General features: G+C 34.7%; 1 long non-coding RNA gene across 9 annotated transcripts; it reads right to left on the bottom strand.

Annotated features, from left to right (window-relative positions):
* Positions 1–9,966: 9,966 nt before the first annotated feature.
* On the bottom strand, positions 9,967–15,184 carry LOC148204763 (uncharacterized). Of its 9 annotated transcripts, none has more exons than XR_015781696.1 (4): positions 14,391–15,184; positions 13,899–13,995; positions 11,304–13,389; positions 9,967–11,185 (listed from the first exon to the last, which is right to left on the bottom strand). It is a non-coding gene; the product is annotated as an uncharacterized LOC148204763 (long non-coding RNA). The 9 variants fall into 9 exon arrangements; XR_015781692.1 differs by having other exon boundaries at positions 11,304–11,419; positions 12,407–13,389; positions 13,899–15,180; XR_015781694.1 differs by having other exon boundaries at positions 9,967–11,113; positions 11,304–11,419; positions 12,407–13,389; positions 13,899–15,179.
* Positions 15,185–16,124: the final 940 nt, after the last annotated feature.

Here is a 16,124-nt window from a genome sequence, read left to right as displayed (position 1 = left end):
TTTATATTTGTTTAAAAAAAAACCATTTTGATAAATTTTAATAATTTTTCTATTTTATAAATTTTATAAATTTCAATTACAAATTGTTATATTTTTAATTTTATATTTTTATATTTTTGTAATTAAAAATTTTTTATAAACAAAATTTCCATATTCTTTAGTTTTTAACATTCACTTTTATATTTGTTTAGAATAAAAATATATTTTTCCAAATAAAAAAAAAATTGTGCCAATAGTAACATGGCCTAGTTGAGGAGATAAAATGCATATGGGTCTAATGGTAATAATAAAGAGTGAAAGAGTAAGAAAAAAGAATCAAGAATGTTATGCAAAAGTTTATGTTTATGTGCATTTGTATATTTATTTAAAGAGATCTTGGTGTTGAGAAAAAGAAATAATAACTATTTTTAAATTTATAATTTAGTTATAAATAAGTTTATAATTTTTTTATAAAAATTACTTAAATTTGGAAAGTCAATATATATGTAAAAAATATAAATAATAAACTTTGTAAAATACAAAGAATAAAACATGTGCAAAATTAAAATAAATTATCTAAAAATATAAAACAAAAAATGCAAATTAGTATACCAATTTATTTATAGGTTTGAACCGTTCTTTTGTTTAAAAGTGTTTCAATTGGACATAATTTAAATTTTATTTTCATGTAATAAATTCATCCATATTAGCATGTCTAATATACATCATATTAGTAGGTTTTTACGTAGTTTCTTATCACTTAACGACAAAGGTTTAATTGTTACTATTTTACAAATTTTAGGACCTGATACTTTTAAATAAGAGGATCCAATTGAGATTCTTAAATAAATATGAGGATCATTCAATGGTTTAAACCATTTATTTAATATATATTTAAATAAGAAGATCCAATTGAGATTCTTAAATAAATACGAGGATCATTCAATGGTTTAAACCATTTATTTAATATATATTTATAGACTTGTCTAGTCATTCGTCTGATATGCATTGTTAGACTTGTCTATTTAATATATATTAATGTACATGATCATTTTGCTTTAAACACTGCAAAGGTAGGAAAGTTAAGCTGCTCTATGTGAAGGTAATCTCATTTTGTAGCTTGTGTTATTATAATGATTTCTACATAATGAAGTGTGTTTAAAATATAAAACTTTTTTCAGAATAATTTCTAATACAAATGTTAAGGACAGCTGTGTTTTATATGATTCATTAGCCATTGAACACACTATCCCACTTATATTAGTATAATAATTTAACAATTAATACTTAAAATTGTATTAGAGATTAGGAGTATTTCAGAGATGTTCAAGAAATTTCAAGCATAATGCATGAGAGCAGTATGGTAATTGTTGTCAGTAGGATATTAAGTGCATTACTAGAAACTGTTAGAAAATTATAGAGATCTATCTGTAACTATTACTCTAGGGTCAGAGTTCTCTATATGTAGAGGTAGATAAATTGTTTCAAATGAATCAACTGAATAAAAACTCTTTCATATTAATCCTTTCAAGTTGGTATCGGAGCTCTCATCTTGGGATTGGGAGCCCTGCATTTGCATTTGTTCTATTTCATTTTAGTTACAGTTCTTTTTGGGGTTGCCTGATTCTTCATTCTCCATTTTACTTGAGATTTTTTATTTTAAAACGAGACACTACTCATTCTTTCTTTCCATGTTTTCAAATTAATTGATACATGCTATAGATTTAAAACCATTTGGTGACCTGCATATCATATTTAAAGGCAGGTTTGCTAAACTCATTCTTCATATCAGGGTTTCATTAATGTTCTTGCTTCTTTTGTTACGTTATGTATTTTGACATTTGACATTCAGGTCATTTGTAAGGCTGGAATTGGGCAACCACTCTGGTGCCCTCCAAGATGCTGAAGAGGCTTTGGCATTAGCTCCCCGTGACTCGGATTCTTCCATTACAAAAAGAAACAAAAAACTTGCTTTCCAAGTAGGTGTCAGTTAAATTTACAGCTTCTTGTATGAAGTCTGGACTGGATTATTAAGGATGCACTATTATTGCTAATCACATCATTCAATCATTATCTTTTATTTAGGAAAGACTTCGTCATGCCTTACTTTAGTGTTGAAGAGTAGCACCTGAAGTTAATGAAAAACTCTGTGGAAGAACAGTTTTGATTAAAATTTATTGAAATTAACAAAACTCAATGAGATTGATTGATTAAATGAGAAGTGAGACTCAAAAAATTTATTTTTTAAAGGGTCAGGCTAGGCTGACAATTTTGATTGGAGGTTTTGGTTGGTGGTCCGTAATTTTGATCCATTGGATTAATTTTATTATTGCTGGCTACACTACACTAGATTCCCCATCCTTTCCAGCAATCCCCTATGTGAAGGAGAAACTTGGAAATCTTGCATCTTTATGTCTGCAATTTGTGAAGCAGTGCCGAAAATCGAAAGCCAGACAGGTTCCTCAACCTGGCCTGTTGTTGGACATTGTTTGCTGCATGCCCCTTTGCTGGATAGCTGTGGTACCTTGCTTTTGTAGCTATTTACCTAAACCTTCCAGTCTTCCATCCTTGGTCGGTGCCATTGGGTTTCAGTTTCAGACACAGGTGGTGGTGACACTTAGCTAGCGGAGAGCTGACTTGTGAAATCGGGCTGTGTGGGATACACGTTTTTCAGTGTTTCTTTTCTCCCTTTGTTTTTTTCTTTTTTGGGTTTCAGTTTGAGTCTAGTTTAACTTTCATATTTTTGTTTTTTAAAATAGTAACATATAATATAATAATAATAGCAATAATAAACTAAATAAAGCATAATATGCAATACAATAGAAGAAAGAGTAGCACTAATCAAAATAATATAGTAAATCAAGTGACAGTAGTCATAGAAAAACCCAATAAAGCATAACATAATATATAATAAACTAAATGATAGTCATAAAAATATCTAGAATAGCTGTTGTCCCTCCCATTATCTTTATCCCGAATTAGTGCTTTTGAGGTCAGTTGATTCGCACTACTATCTAGGATTTCCTTCTTATTTAGTATGGAAATTTATTTCTGCATACCCTATGGTACTTGGATTGAACATTTTGTGGAAATGAAATAGGTTAATGCTTTGCAATAAGATTGGAGGAATAAATAGGACAGGATTGTGTTGATCCAGGAATAAAATATGATTAAGCATATACTATTTGCTTCCCGGAATGAAACAAAGGGAGAAAACTCAGGACAATGTTTTTTCTTTATTCTAGCTTTTCTTAAATTTCTTTCTACAGGTCTGCAACTTTAATTGTCCTTTTTTTCCATTCCAAATGTTTTATGATCTCATTTCTTCATTGCTAAGCATTTTAATTGCTAGAATTTCAGTGACCTTCAAGTTTTCAAGATAAATTCCGGATAGATTCTGTTGATCTCATGCTCTCTTCTGCTTGTTGATAAAAGGATGGAGTATTAATTGAAACAAAGACAATATGCATTATCCTGAAATTAGAAAAGGAAACAGATAATATCAAGCCAAAATGAAAATGGCTATAAAAACCAAAAAGTTTTCAAATCCCTCTGTTTATATTGTAAGAGAAGTAAAAGGCAAAATCCTATACCATATCAAAAGTAAAGGTAGAGTGACCTAATATGGCATTCATTTCTGAGCAAATGCACCGAAGAACTGTATAAACCTGCATTGCTGCACAATTGACCATAGCCTTCTTTTTCCTGCCAAAACCTTTTAAAGTGTATTATGAGAAATTACTAATGGGTTGCTGCCTCACAATTGTAGCACTTAATGCTTGGTCGTTATAAAAAAGCATTGTGTGAAGTCAAAATCTTGGAAGTGGAGCTTGTCATTAGAAAGCACTATAATTTATGAGTGAAGTAGTTAACCTCATGACGCTGTAGTTTTATGATCGGATCTCTCAAGGCAAAACTACAGGATAATAGGACAGTATGCTAAATATTGAAGGAGAAATACATTAAAAACACCTAAAAAATATAAAGGCCAAACTGTTGTCTATTAATTAACAGTGAGATTACTAGAATCAAAGTGCCAAAAGGACGCTGGTCACTTAACTTTGTGATGTATAGGATGTTAATGTAGAAGTCCCTTAACAGTTTTCATAAAATTTAGTTCAGAGATATAAACTTAGACCCTGAAGGATATGTTGTGATTTCTAACTGTAAGCTTTTATATGGCATGCGTAAAGGTTAAGTGATAATATGAAGTATTTGTTGATGTTTATGTTGAACAGTGAAAAGATATGAAGATGTTTAAGAGGTTGAATTCTTGTTAAATATTTAAAATATCAAAAAGAACTTTCAAGTTAGGGTTTGGGGTTTAGGGTTTAGGGTTTCGAGTTTCGGGTTTCGGGATTCGAGGTTCGGGGTTTCGGGGTTCGGGGGTTTAGGGTTTTTAGGGTTTCGGGTCTAGGGTTCGGGTTCGGGGTCGGGGGTTAGGGGTTTAGGGTTTAGGGTTAGGGGTTAGGGGTTTGGGTTAGGGTTTGGGTTAGGGTTTAGGGGTTTAGGGTTTTAGGGGGTTTCGGGGGTTCCGGGGGTTCGGGGTTTTCGAGGGGTTCGGGGTTAGGGGTTTAAGGGTTTACGGGTTTAGGGTTTTTAGGGTTTTTCGGGTCTAGGGTTCGGGGTTCGGGTTCGGGTTCGGGTTTAGGGTTAGGGGGATAGGGGTTAGGTTTTAGGGTTTTGGGTTTAGGGTTTTAGGGGTTGGGGGTTGGGGTTTTAGGGTTTAGGGGGTTTCGGGGTTTCGGGGTTTCGGGGTTTCGGAATTTCGGAGTTTCGGGTTTCGAGTCTAGGGTTTTGGGTCTAGGGTTCGGGGTTCGGGTTAGGGAGGGTTAGGGTTTAGGGTTTTAGGGGTTCGGGTTTTAGGGATTTCGGGGGTTTCGGGTTTAGGGTTTTAGGGGTTGGGGGTTGGGGTTTTAGGGGTTTCGGGAGTTTCGGGGTTTTCGGGGTTTTCGGGTTCCGGGTTCCGGGGTCCGGGGTCCGGGGTCGGGGGGTCAGGTGTCTGGGGGTTTGGGGGTCAGGGTTCAGGGGTTCAGGGGGTCATGGTTCAGGGGGTCAGGCTTCAGGGGTTCAGGGGTTCAGGGGTTCAAGGGTTCAGGGGTTCGAGCTTGGGGCTTCGGGGTTCGGGGTCCGAGGTTCGAGGTTCGAGGTTCGGGGTTCCGGGTTCCGGGTTCGGGATTCGGGGTCAGAGGGTCGGGGGGTCGGGGAGTCGGGGGCTTTGGGGTTAAGGGCTTAGGGCTTAGGGCTTAGGGCTTAAGGCTTATGGCTTAGGGCTTAGGGCTTAAGGCTTAGGGCTTAGGGCTTTGGGGTTCGGGGTTCGGGGATCGGGGGTCGAGGTCCGGGGGTTGGGGGGTCTGGGGGTCTGGGGGTTGGGGGGTCTGGGGGTTGGGGGGTCTGGGGTTTAGGGTCTAGGGGTTTAGGGTCTGGGGGTTTTGGGTCTAGGGGTTTTGGGTTTTGGGTTTTGGGTTTAGGGTTTAGGGGGATATTAGGGTTTGGGGTTTTCAGGGTTTTTGGGTTTTGAGGGTTTTGAGGGTTTTGAGGGTTTAAAGGGTTTAGGGTGTTTAGGGGGTTAGGGTTTTAGGGGGTGAGGGTTTTAGGGTTTAGGGTTTTGGGTTTTGGGTTTTGGGTTTTGGGTGTTGGGTTTTGGGTTTTGGGTTTTGGGTTTTGGGTTTAGGGTTTTGGGTTTTGGGTTTTGGGCTTTGGGTTTAGAGTTTAGGGTTTTGGGTTTTGGGATTAGGGTTTTGGGTTTGGGTTCTGGGTTCGGGATTCGGGGTTCGAGGTTTCGGGATTTAGGGTGTAGGGTTTAGGGTTTAGGGGTTCGGGATCCGGGGGTGTGGGGTCTAGGTTCTAGGGTCTAGGGTCTAGGGTCTAGGGTCTAGGGTCTAGGGTCTAGGGTCTAGGGTCTAGGGTCTAGGGTCTAGGGTCTAGGGTCTAGGGTCTAGGGTCTAGGGTCTAGGGTCTAGGGTCTAGGGTCTAGGGTCTAGGGTCTAGGGTCTAGGGTCTAGGGTCTAGGGTCTAGGGTCTAGGGTCTAGGGGTTAGGGGGTTAGGGTTTAGGGGTTAGGGGTTAGGGGTTAGGGGTTAGGGTTTAGGGTTTAGGGTTTAGGGGTTAGGAGTTAGGGGTTAGGGGTTAGGGTTTAGGGGATAGATGTTAGGGTTTAAGGTTTATGGTTTAAAGTAATTGTCGGGGAAAGATGACAATTACTTATGTAGTTTAAGACCCCACTCATTGGATTCTACTATTGTTCAAGGTTGATATCGAGGTTTTTGGTATTGATTTCTGTGAGTGAATAATGGGATTTTGTCTTCACATGGTAATTATAAATATTTACTTATCAACCGGGGTAGAAAGGGAACGTGAAATGGTTCCTTGTTGTTTTGTGTTTGTGTTGGAAAATTTGTTCTACATTAGCTATGGTTTCTGTCACCTTTAGGACGACTGGGTTATTGTTAGTTTGAGACAACTGTTAGGTAGAAAGGAAACTTGAAATGGTTCCTTGTTATTTGGTGTTTGTGTTTGAGGTGAATTTATTGTACCATTAGGATGACCGGCTTATTTTAAGTTTTACATAACCGTTGGGTTCCTGTGAATGTGTTGATACTGGGCTATATTTACTAGCATATTCAGGCCAGAGAGGATTGATGTTGGTTGTAACGAGGGATTAGTGATGAATAGGAGATGGTTATAAACACGTGTTAAGTGATGCTTGAAAACGTGGGTTCTTTTAGAATTTTGTTTCCATCTGGAAAGGGTTCAATTGAATAGAAAATATTGTGGATGAATAATGTCAATCAATTGAAGTATAAAAAATAATTTTAGTTTATTTATTAAAAAAGTATAATAATACTTGTCGAATGACTCATTTTATCCATGTTAAATTTATTTACTTTAAATTCTCATTCTCTATTTTCTTAAATAGTTTTGAAGCTTATGGAAATGATTTTCATGGAGTGGCAAATGAATCAACTCTAGGTTTTTTGGCCATTAATTTAATTATCAATCAATTAATTAATTTTTTTTTATAGTTTTGCAATCTTTTATGTGATGTTTTGTGATGCTGTGAAGAAAGGCTATTACATATCTACTTGTTATGACAAGTTACAAAATCTGGTTTCAAAAGGAAAAGGCAAACAAGAAAAATTATTGAAAAACATGTAGTTTTATTCTTGAAGGCTTTGGTAGTTTCTTCCTTTCTAATCAAACAGTCTACTTGTATGACTGAACATGTGGCTTGTGCAATAAACTTCTTGCCAATGATATATGTTCAGTTTTGACACTTGGTCATCAGTTAGTGGCAGGGCCAAATTACTAAACTGTAGGAGTGGTAGTAATGGTAGTAATGTTGAGCCATTGGATGTGTATATATGAATTGATTTGTTCTGCATATTTGCATAACCAGCTCCGACCTGTTGCTATAACTAGTTATTTTTAAAATTATTTCATGTTGGTTATGAATAAGATGAATTGGTGTGTAAAATTCTACTCCAAAAATTGAAATATTCTATTGTGCCATTTCTAACATTTTACATGCACAACGATAATAATCAGTGAATAAGTTTTTAACTCTTAAAGATGTTGATATTGACATTAGTTTGGGCAGTATAATATGATCTGGGTATCAGAAATAATTAATGAGGCATGATTAATTGCTCATTTGAATTGCGCAGTTTTGAGATTACTTTGCCTTTGTTGCTTCAATATACTTTGTTTATCCTTTGAGTTATACAAAGGAAACAAGATACATCCTTTGATACTTGTTTATTCATGGCCCTTTTCATAAAAAGGAATCTGTATGCAGATCTTCATCTGAAAAGAAAATATCTATCTCAATCCTATCTCAAATGAACCAAATCACAAGATTTGTGCTGTTAACAGTACTGAGCTTCTGCATTAATCCTCTAGCATTTTTTTTTTACGTTTTCTTGTCAGAGGAATCCATGTCTAATAAACCTGATACAAGTAGCTTATTTATATCTTTTATGTTAAACGTGGAAGGAGAAGGTCTAATCCATGATATTAAATTTTTTCCAAACTCACACTTAATGCTTCAATGTAATGATTTTTCGTTTTCCAGCATTATTAGTAAGAAGAAACAATTGTTTGATAACTTATTACTCTTCATATTAATAATCAGTGGAATATATAGCTTTGGTTCTTTTGCAGCTATTGTGCATCACTTATTATTCTTAAATTTTCGCACAGATACCCTTAAGTTTGTCTGTGTGTGCACGTTTGCATAGCTTGTTGAAACTTTTAATTTCCTATTTTCAGCTGGGGAAATCATGGGTCGAATCTGACAGAGGAGGAGCTTGAAACACATTCCATATCAGCTTGGAAAGAAAGAAAGTCTTATCTGAATAGGCAGAACAATGGAGCTGTGTTTTCCAGACGTTTTATCCATGTAAGTTTTTTTATGGTCGTACTTGCTTAGCTTGGGACCTGTTGCTGATATGCATTTGGGTGTTTAATGGAGTGCATTTTCTCTGGGGTGTGTATGGCTGTTTTAAGAGGTTTCACATAAACCACTTGGGATGTATCGGAGGTTCTTATTAGATGGTAGTTTCTTTTGCTGTATTCAACATTTAAGCATGTACTGTCGTATATTGAGTTATATTTTTCTTTTGTCAAAGCAAACCATAAAAGAAATGGTCGTGCCTGCAAGTTGGTGATTACTGAGCGTCTATTGGTTATGTTTCTGTATCTTCTCGTCATTGTTAAACTTATCTAGTACTTATAATTTTTCGGAGGTTTTTTCCCTAATATTAAATTATAAATGTGAGCGATGTCAGGTTTTTCAGTCTCACGAAATTTGTGGTTTTGATTTTCAATATTTATGTTTGCATTATTGTCGGTGATGGGTGCCCAGAGGTAGCATTTGATTTTCAAAATTTCTCCTAGAACAGTGTATCTTTGATTGGAGATTCAGAGTTTGTTGAATTGAGAAATTTACACGTGAATTACAAAGTGACAGTTATATCTGGTTGTAGAAAAATGTTTTTTTTTCAAATTGTGATTTGTGCAGTTTTCCATGATGAGAAAGTGTCTATGTTTGGCAAACTGTGTATCTAAGTTTTATCATATGCTTATTTCATATTCATGGTGTTTTTCACAGGCCGTGACAAATTGAGGAGATCCCTTTTCACTTTATTGATTGCATACATAACCATCTTCGCTCCAAATTAAAGGTGCACACAACTTTCATACTTCACCTGAATTCTTTTAGTTTATAGATTGATGATTCATTAGGGTTTAGGATTTGGGTCTCGGGTCGGGGTCTGCTAGGGTTGTTAAGGTTTTGCTAGGGCTCTACTAGGGGTCTTCTAGGGATTTGCTATGACCGCTAAGGTTTCTGTCACGGTTCTGCTAGGGATTTGCTAGGGGTTTCGGGTTTTTTTAGGGTTTAGGGTTTAGAGTTTTTTAGGGTTTAGGGTTTTTGATTTTGGGTTTTGGTTTTTAGGGTTTTGGGTTTTTAGGGTTTTTGATTTTGGGTTTAAGATTTAGGATTAGGGTTTGGGTTTAGGGTTTTTAGGGTTTAAGGTTTTTGATTTTGGGTTTTTAGGATTTTTGATTTTGGGTTTTGGGTTTTCGGTTTTGGGTTTGGGGTTAGGAGTTAGGAGTTAGGGTTAGGGTTTGGGGTTTATCGTTTAGGGGTTTAGGGTTTAGGGTTTTTAGGGTTTGGGGTTTTGGGTTTTTTAGGTTTAGGGTTTTTAGGGTTTTGGATTCTGGGTTCTGGGTTCGGGTTCGCGGTTCAGGGTCGGGGTTCGGGGTTTAGGGTTGGGGTTAGGGTTTAGGGGTTAGGAGTTAGGGTTGAGGGGGTTGAGGGTTGAGGGTTGAGTGTTGAGGGTTTAGGGGGGGTGTAGGGGGGTGTATAGAGGGTGTAGGGGGTTTACGGGATTTAGGGTTCGGGGTTAGGAGTTAGGGTTTATGAGGGTTTAAAAATAGAAAAAAAGTTGAAAAATTCATACGAATATTTTGCATAAAACTAAGAAACAGCAAAATGATTTAAATATTTAACAAAAACTAAATCTACAATTTACAATAAGAAAACCAAACATGTTAAAAAGAAAGAAATTAACAAAGCAAAGTAAGCTTGAATCAAACCAACATCTCTCTAATATTACGTACTAAGTACCATACCTGCATAAGAGAAAATTTAGAAGACAATTAAAAGAAAGTTTAATAATAAATTAATAAATAAAAAGACAATTAAAAGTGAAGAAACAAGAAAAAAAAATTAAATTCTTTTGCCCATTCTTGCATCTCTTTCTCAAAACTATCATTCTAAAAAAAAAGAAAGAAAATCAAGAAAAAATATTTTCCAACAAAAAACAACTTTGAAAAAGTAATGATTGAATAAAACTTTAATGTCATGTAATGATCATAGAGTACGAAAGAGAATGAGTGAGAGAATGTTAATAGAAAGATAAAATTTCAAGAAAACACAAGAAACTAAGAAAATGTGAAAAGAAACATAAAGAGTTGACAAATGTATGAAAAAAAACTATCTTTAGAGAAGAAATGGAAGGAGTACCATAGCATCGACCCCGAGAGATGTTAGACAAAGAAGAGGGGATGAGAAATGAAGGAGAAGGAACAAGTTGCACATAACATCCACGTCAGAAAAGGAACCTGGACTACAATATTTACTACAATATTTTTGTTACCCGGAAAAATAAACCAGAATAGATCTATGAAAAAGTTACTCATGCACTCAAGGCAAAGATCTGGACTACAAAACACCTATTCTTCTATATTGCTTGAATTCAAAAAGAATATGAAGAAAATAGATTGAGATCTTTTAAAAAAGGACGATATGATATAGCGAAGAGTGTTTATATCAACGTAAGGCAGAGATGCAACTTTTGACTCGTAATACTAGGTCAAACACAAGCACTTTCCCATTCAAGCAATTGGCCACAGGCCACTGGCTCGAATCCAACCCATAAACCCAAAATATATACATACACCTCATGAGCCTTGGGGAATAGCATCCCTCCCTCCACAGAAATTAAATAACAAATAGCGTTAATTTCTCTGTTCATATGGATCATGGAATCAACAGTGACATTATAGCACCTGATAAGGCCACGTTCAGCCTGCTATTAGGTCTGCAACTGCCACTGTACCAAATCATCCTGCCACAGCAACTCACATAGTGGGTAAGGGCCACTTTGCACTAGACACCACTGTGGCTTAAGAGAAATTAACTATAAACACAAAAATTAACCAAAATAACTATAAACACAAAAATTAACTACTCTTATGCATAAGCTAATTATACAGATTTGATTAAACTATAAACACAAAATTTAACCAAATTATTACCTTCAACTTTTCATGAGCTTCTTTCACAGTCTTTCCATCCTTTTTCTTTCTCCAATTATATCCATACTTTCTAAAGTACCTCAAAGCCTTTCTATCAAATAGAAAAAGTGTACCACCTGAAATTATGAAGTAAAATTCAAAGCTTTTATGTCTTCTAAACTCAAATTAATGATAGGAATATGATTAGAAGGTAAAAGATAGAGTGAAAATAACAAGTTATAAGAAAACAATAAAATACTAATAATAGCATTGTAAATCCTAATGAATTGTGATGATTATACAATAAGTACACAAGGTGCTTTTTTGCTACCAAGCTTCACGATTTTCTTTTTGAATAATGTGCCTTTATTCCTTAAACTGAAATAAAAGATCTATTGGAACATGAATACAATAAGTTCAGATAATGAAAAATTAAAAAACTTCATACAGTTTTAAAAATAATTAAATTCAGTTAAATGAACTCGAGAAGGAGAATACTTCAATTTTGAAACACATTGTTCAACACCCAGAAAGATATGATTAATTCAGGCCAAAATGTTCATAAACACCAAGTTGCACCAAATAAGTCAAGGAAAATCAGTTTGTGAAACCTTCTTGGGCAATTCATCTAATTCATATATCAAAAGTATAAACTGGTTCAAATTTTAATATTAAGTAACATAGATAATGGTATGTTAGCAATAAATGCTTTTGGGCCATTGATTGAAGAGTCAACGCTGCTAAGTTTAAGTTTCTTAAGGTTAAGCTTAGGCTAAACTCACTTTCCAAGACACTACAACTACGACTGTGAAGTCTTCAAAGGGTAATATGTATATAGTATTATCTCCATGATTGGAATAAAGGAACAATATTATACTCTTAATTCAAATTGTATTTTCCAAATTTCATATAATTAAATAGGTTGTTACAGTTACGAACTAACAAATTTCCAACATAGAATAAATAGCTATTTTTGCATGTTTATTGCATAAAGGAGTAAGCAAAATTGTAATACCAGTTTGGGTAAAAAAAGAAATGCAAAAGGCCAACCGAAAAGGTCACAAACATAACATAATAATAGATGGCCTTGGACCTTAGTAAAACCAGATTCAAGGGGGTCTCACCTTACTAACCAGACCAACAACACTTGCTTTTGCATGCTCAAATTCCATGTGAAAGAAAGAGACAAATAATAACAATTCTCTTTTTTATATTATTTTTATTCAAAAGGCCTGAGAAGACCATTAAAGAAGGAATAAGCTGCAGAACAAAACCAAAATATTTAAAAAATAAAAGTGGATATAGAACTAGAGATATCAACAAACCAATGGATTCAGAACAATCCTCATGCCGTGTTGAATGTATTTCCACAAAACTCTTAGAATGCCAGACAACTTCTGACCAGTTGGACTTAAAGGATCGAGACAAGCATCAATGTGAAACCTAGAATTTTCATTATGTAGAATGATAGCACAGCACAAATCAACAGTATTAAACTATTAAAATTGTATAATTATATGATATATATGTTTATTTCTCAACCTTGATATTACTCTTATCATAAGAGAAAGAGAAATACTATGTGTACAACGAAGTGAAAAAGAGAAAGGAGAGAAAAGTATTACATGTTATTTGTGATATCATAGAGATAGATACAGAGGAAAAAGTAGTGTCCTATACTGCTAAAAATTATTGTATGAATATCTATTTATCATAATCCATACATTAGAATGGTTGCTCCATACACGGTATGAATTTAGTAAACAAAAAGAATCAGAGCACCGAAACAATCAAAGGAATATTGTACAAATAAACTGATAGTAAGAAATTAAATTACAAGGTTCATTAGTGACTACGGTACTCATTTAATCACTATACTATGGATACTTCATTGGGACTGAAATCTTATGAAACCTGTATGCTACTGGATCATAGGGGTGAAAAATGTTGAATAACTACCGACAAGCTGACATCTTTTCTCTTATATTTTCCTGCTTCCAATATTCTTGTCAGTCTGAAACAAACAAGAAAGAATACATACCTAGATGCATATGATTAAAAACTGGATGTTATTATAACTGGCACTTGTAATCATAACTTTTTTTTCCTGATAAAAGCACAGAAAGTGTTTTAACATTAATTTAATAAAGCCAAACAAAATTGAATGGAAATTGTTAGTACAATAGAACACACAGCGAAAGTTGATGAGTGTTAGAATACATGACAAAATTTCAATAGTATAGCAGCAACTGTATTTTACAATTAATTTGAATATATCATACGTTACCTCTCAAGATTAGTCCCTATATTTCTTTACCCCAATGATTCATTATTCAGTTAGAATTATGATCTAGCATTAGCATAAATAAAGGCCAATTTTATATGTTTTTGTATCACATTGGAAAACATCATACGTTATGAACCTCGCCAAGAGATTCCAATATTAAAGGTGTATTACAGAGATAATGGGTGACTGGTAACTGGAAAACCCAGTTAGTAAATGAGGTGGTAAGAGTAGTTAGAGAGGTCTATTTGGAAAATTTGAGAGTTGAAGAGAGGGACTTATAAATATAATTTTCTATCGATGGGGAAGTATTCTTTTTAGATGCTACTAACCTGTTTTCACAGTTGTAGTAGAAGAAGGGGTTTCCCTTGGCAAAGAGGAATAACAAAATCTCTCGGGTTATCTTCCCCTTCATATGTCTTTCATAATCTGCATATCATATCAAGACAACATTAACATTTACTTTTAACTAAAAAGCTAAAACAAATTTCAAGCCGACATAATAGCTTTTCTCTGCAACAGCATCTTAATTCTTTTATTAATAGTTCCATCCCCTAGTTGTCGCACAACACAAAAGAATCCTTAGACTTATGTCATTGTCAAGCATCACTGACTCGATACACGCTAACTCCCAACAAGTTTTGATAACTACTCAATTACCAATGGACACTCACGGCGAGCGATTTTTCCTGCGTTAACTAAACCAGAATAGCAAAAACAAACCTAATTGAGAAGGAAACCGGAAGCCAAAAACAAAGTCAACCAAACAGACATAGATCTGAAATTAAAACAATAACGGCAAGAAAAAAGAAAAGATAAGAGGCCTCGTAGTAGGTCATGGCAGAGTTGAGCGGTGCGGCGGTTGGGTGCTCAAACTCTATTGCTGCAACGGAACCGAACAAACGCACTCTGAGAACGCCTGCGAAAAGGAAAAAGAGAAACTAGCAATGCAGCCTAATCGCCATTGGTGAAGTCAACCAAACCAACACAGATCTGAAATTAAAACAAGAAAGGGAAAGAAAAGAGAAGAATAACAGATAAGAGAGAGAAAACTTGCAAGGCGTTAACGAAGCTTTTGCTGCGCTCCATGGAGGCCTCGTCGTAGGTCATGGCGGAGTTGAGCGGTGCGGCTGTTGGGCGCTTAAACTCCATTGCTGCAACGAAACCGCACGCCGAGAAGAAACGCGAATAAAATTGCGAAAAGGAAAAAGACAGACTAAGCATGCAGCGCCATTGGTGAACGGTGTTGTGATTAGTGCGTAATGAATACGAAGAAAGAAAGGAAAACTCGAAGAGAAAGAGGAAAAGGAGTTGCTATGAGGTGGTGCGTGACGTGTAAATGGGAGCGCGAAAGGGATATTTAATGCAGTGCTGTTAATTGCCGCCAACTTCCAGTTCCCTCTATTGTGAAAAGACGCCACTGCCTTGTCGATTGAACTTTTAAGGTTTGTTCTTTTGGAGTGATTTGAGGGAGATAATTTGGGAGAGATGATTTGAATGAATTTAAGTGGATTTGAGGATAATTTTTTTGTTATTTTTTTGAGTAGATTTGTGAGTAATTGAGAGTAGATTTAGAAGTAAAGTTTGTGAGAATTAGTGTAGGATTTGATTGATGTGACAGATTTAAAAAATTGGTTTAATTGATAGAAATTAAAGATTATCAAAATGTCCCTAGTAATATAAAATGTTATTTGTTAATGTTATATTTAATTGTAAAAATGTTTATAAAGAGTAAAAAGTTAAAAATAATAATTAAAATTAATTTTTTTAAAGTAAAAAATTATAATTTAGTAAAATGAATTTATTAAAAAAATTATAATTTTTAGAAGTAAAATGAATTTAATAAAAAAATTATAATGCTTAGAAGTAATTTGCAAACAACATCTATTAAAACATCAATTTTCAATTTTTGGAACTACTTATCAATTATAATAATTAGTTTTAATTATAACATCAATTTTCAATTTTTGGAACTGCTCATCAATTATAATAATTAGTTTTAATTATATAGAAAAGTATTTAAATGAATTGATTTCATCATTTGATTATTGTGGATGCTATTCCTTTTGTTTTAAAGAGACGTGTTAAAAAAAAACATTTCTTGTGATTTTGTTTCAATAGATAATTTGAAATCACAGTTTTATTTTATATTTCTTTTAAAATTAAATTAACATTAAAAAAGGGAAGGATTTTTATTTAAATCTATAATTATTTCTTTTATAAGAAAAGATAATAGTTTTAGAAGTTTGAAGAAGCAAGGATATTTTCATTGAAGGTGATGATATATTTAAACGGAAAAAGGGTAGGGGTTGGGGATTTTGTTGTTTGATATGTAAGGTTTATTGGAAAGGGAAGAAAAGAGAAGCTACTCCATGGTGCCATCTAAACAACTCGTCCATGGCTTCCAGCTGCTCCTGCGATCTTTGTTCAACCAAAGCAGCATGCCCTGTAACCGGTTACACCTTTGCGTAACCGATTACATATGTGCGAGGAAAACTTCAGTCCTTCGTAACCGATTACGAATCTCTTGTAACCGGTTACGCCACCCTCCTGTGCAT

The sequence above is a fragment of the Vigna umbellata genome, chromosome 1 (genome assembly GCF_029865625.1).
Source record: "Vigna umbellata cultivar VRB3 chromosome 1, Vumbellata_1.0, whole genome shotgun sequence".
Classification (NCBI taxonomy): domain Eukaryota; kingdom Viridiplantae; phylum Streptophyta; class Magnoliopsida; order Fabales; family Fabaceae; genus Vigna; species Vigna umbellata.
The sequence above is the reverse complement of the archived record's forward strand: the minus strand, read 5'-3'. Positions and strand labels throughout refer to the sequence as shown.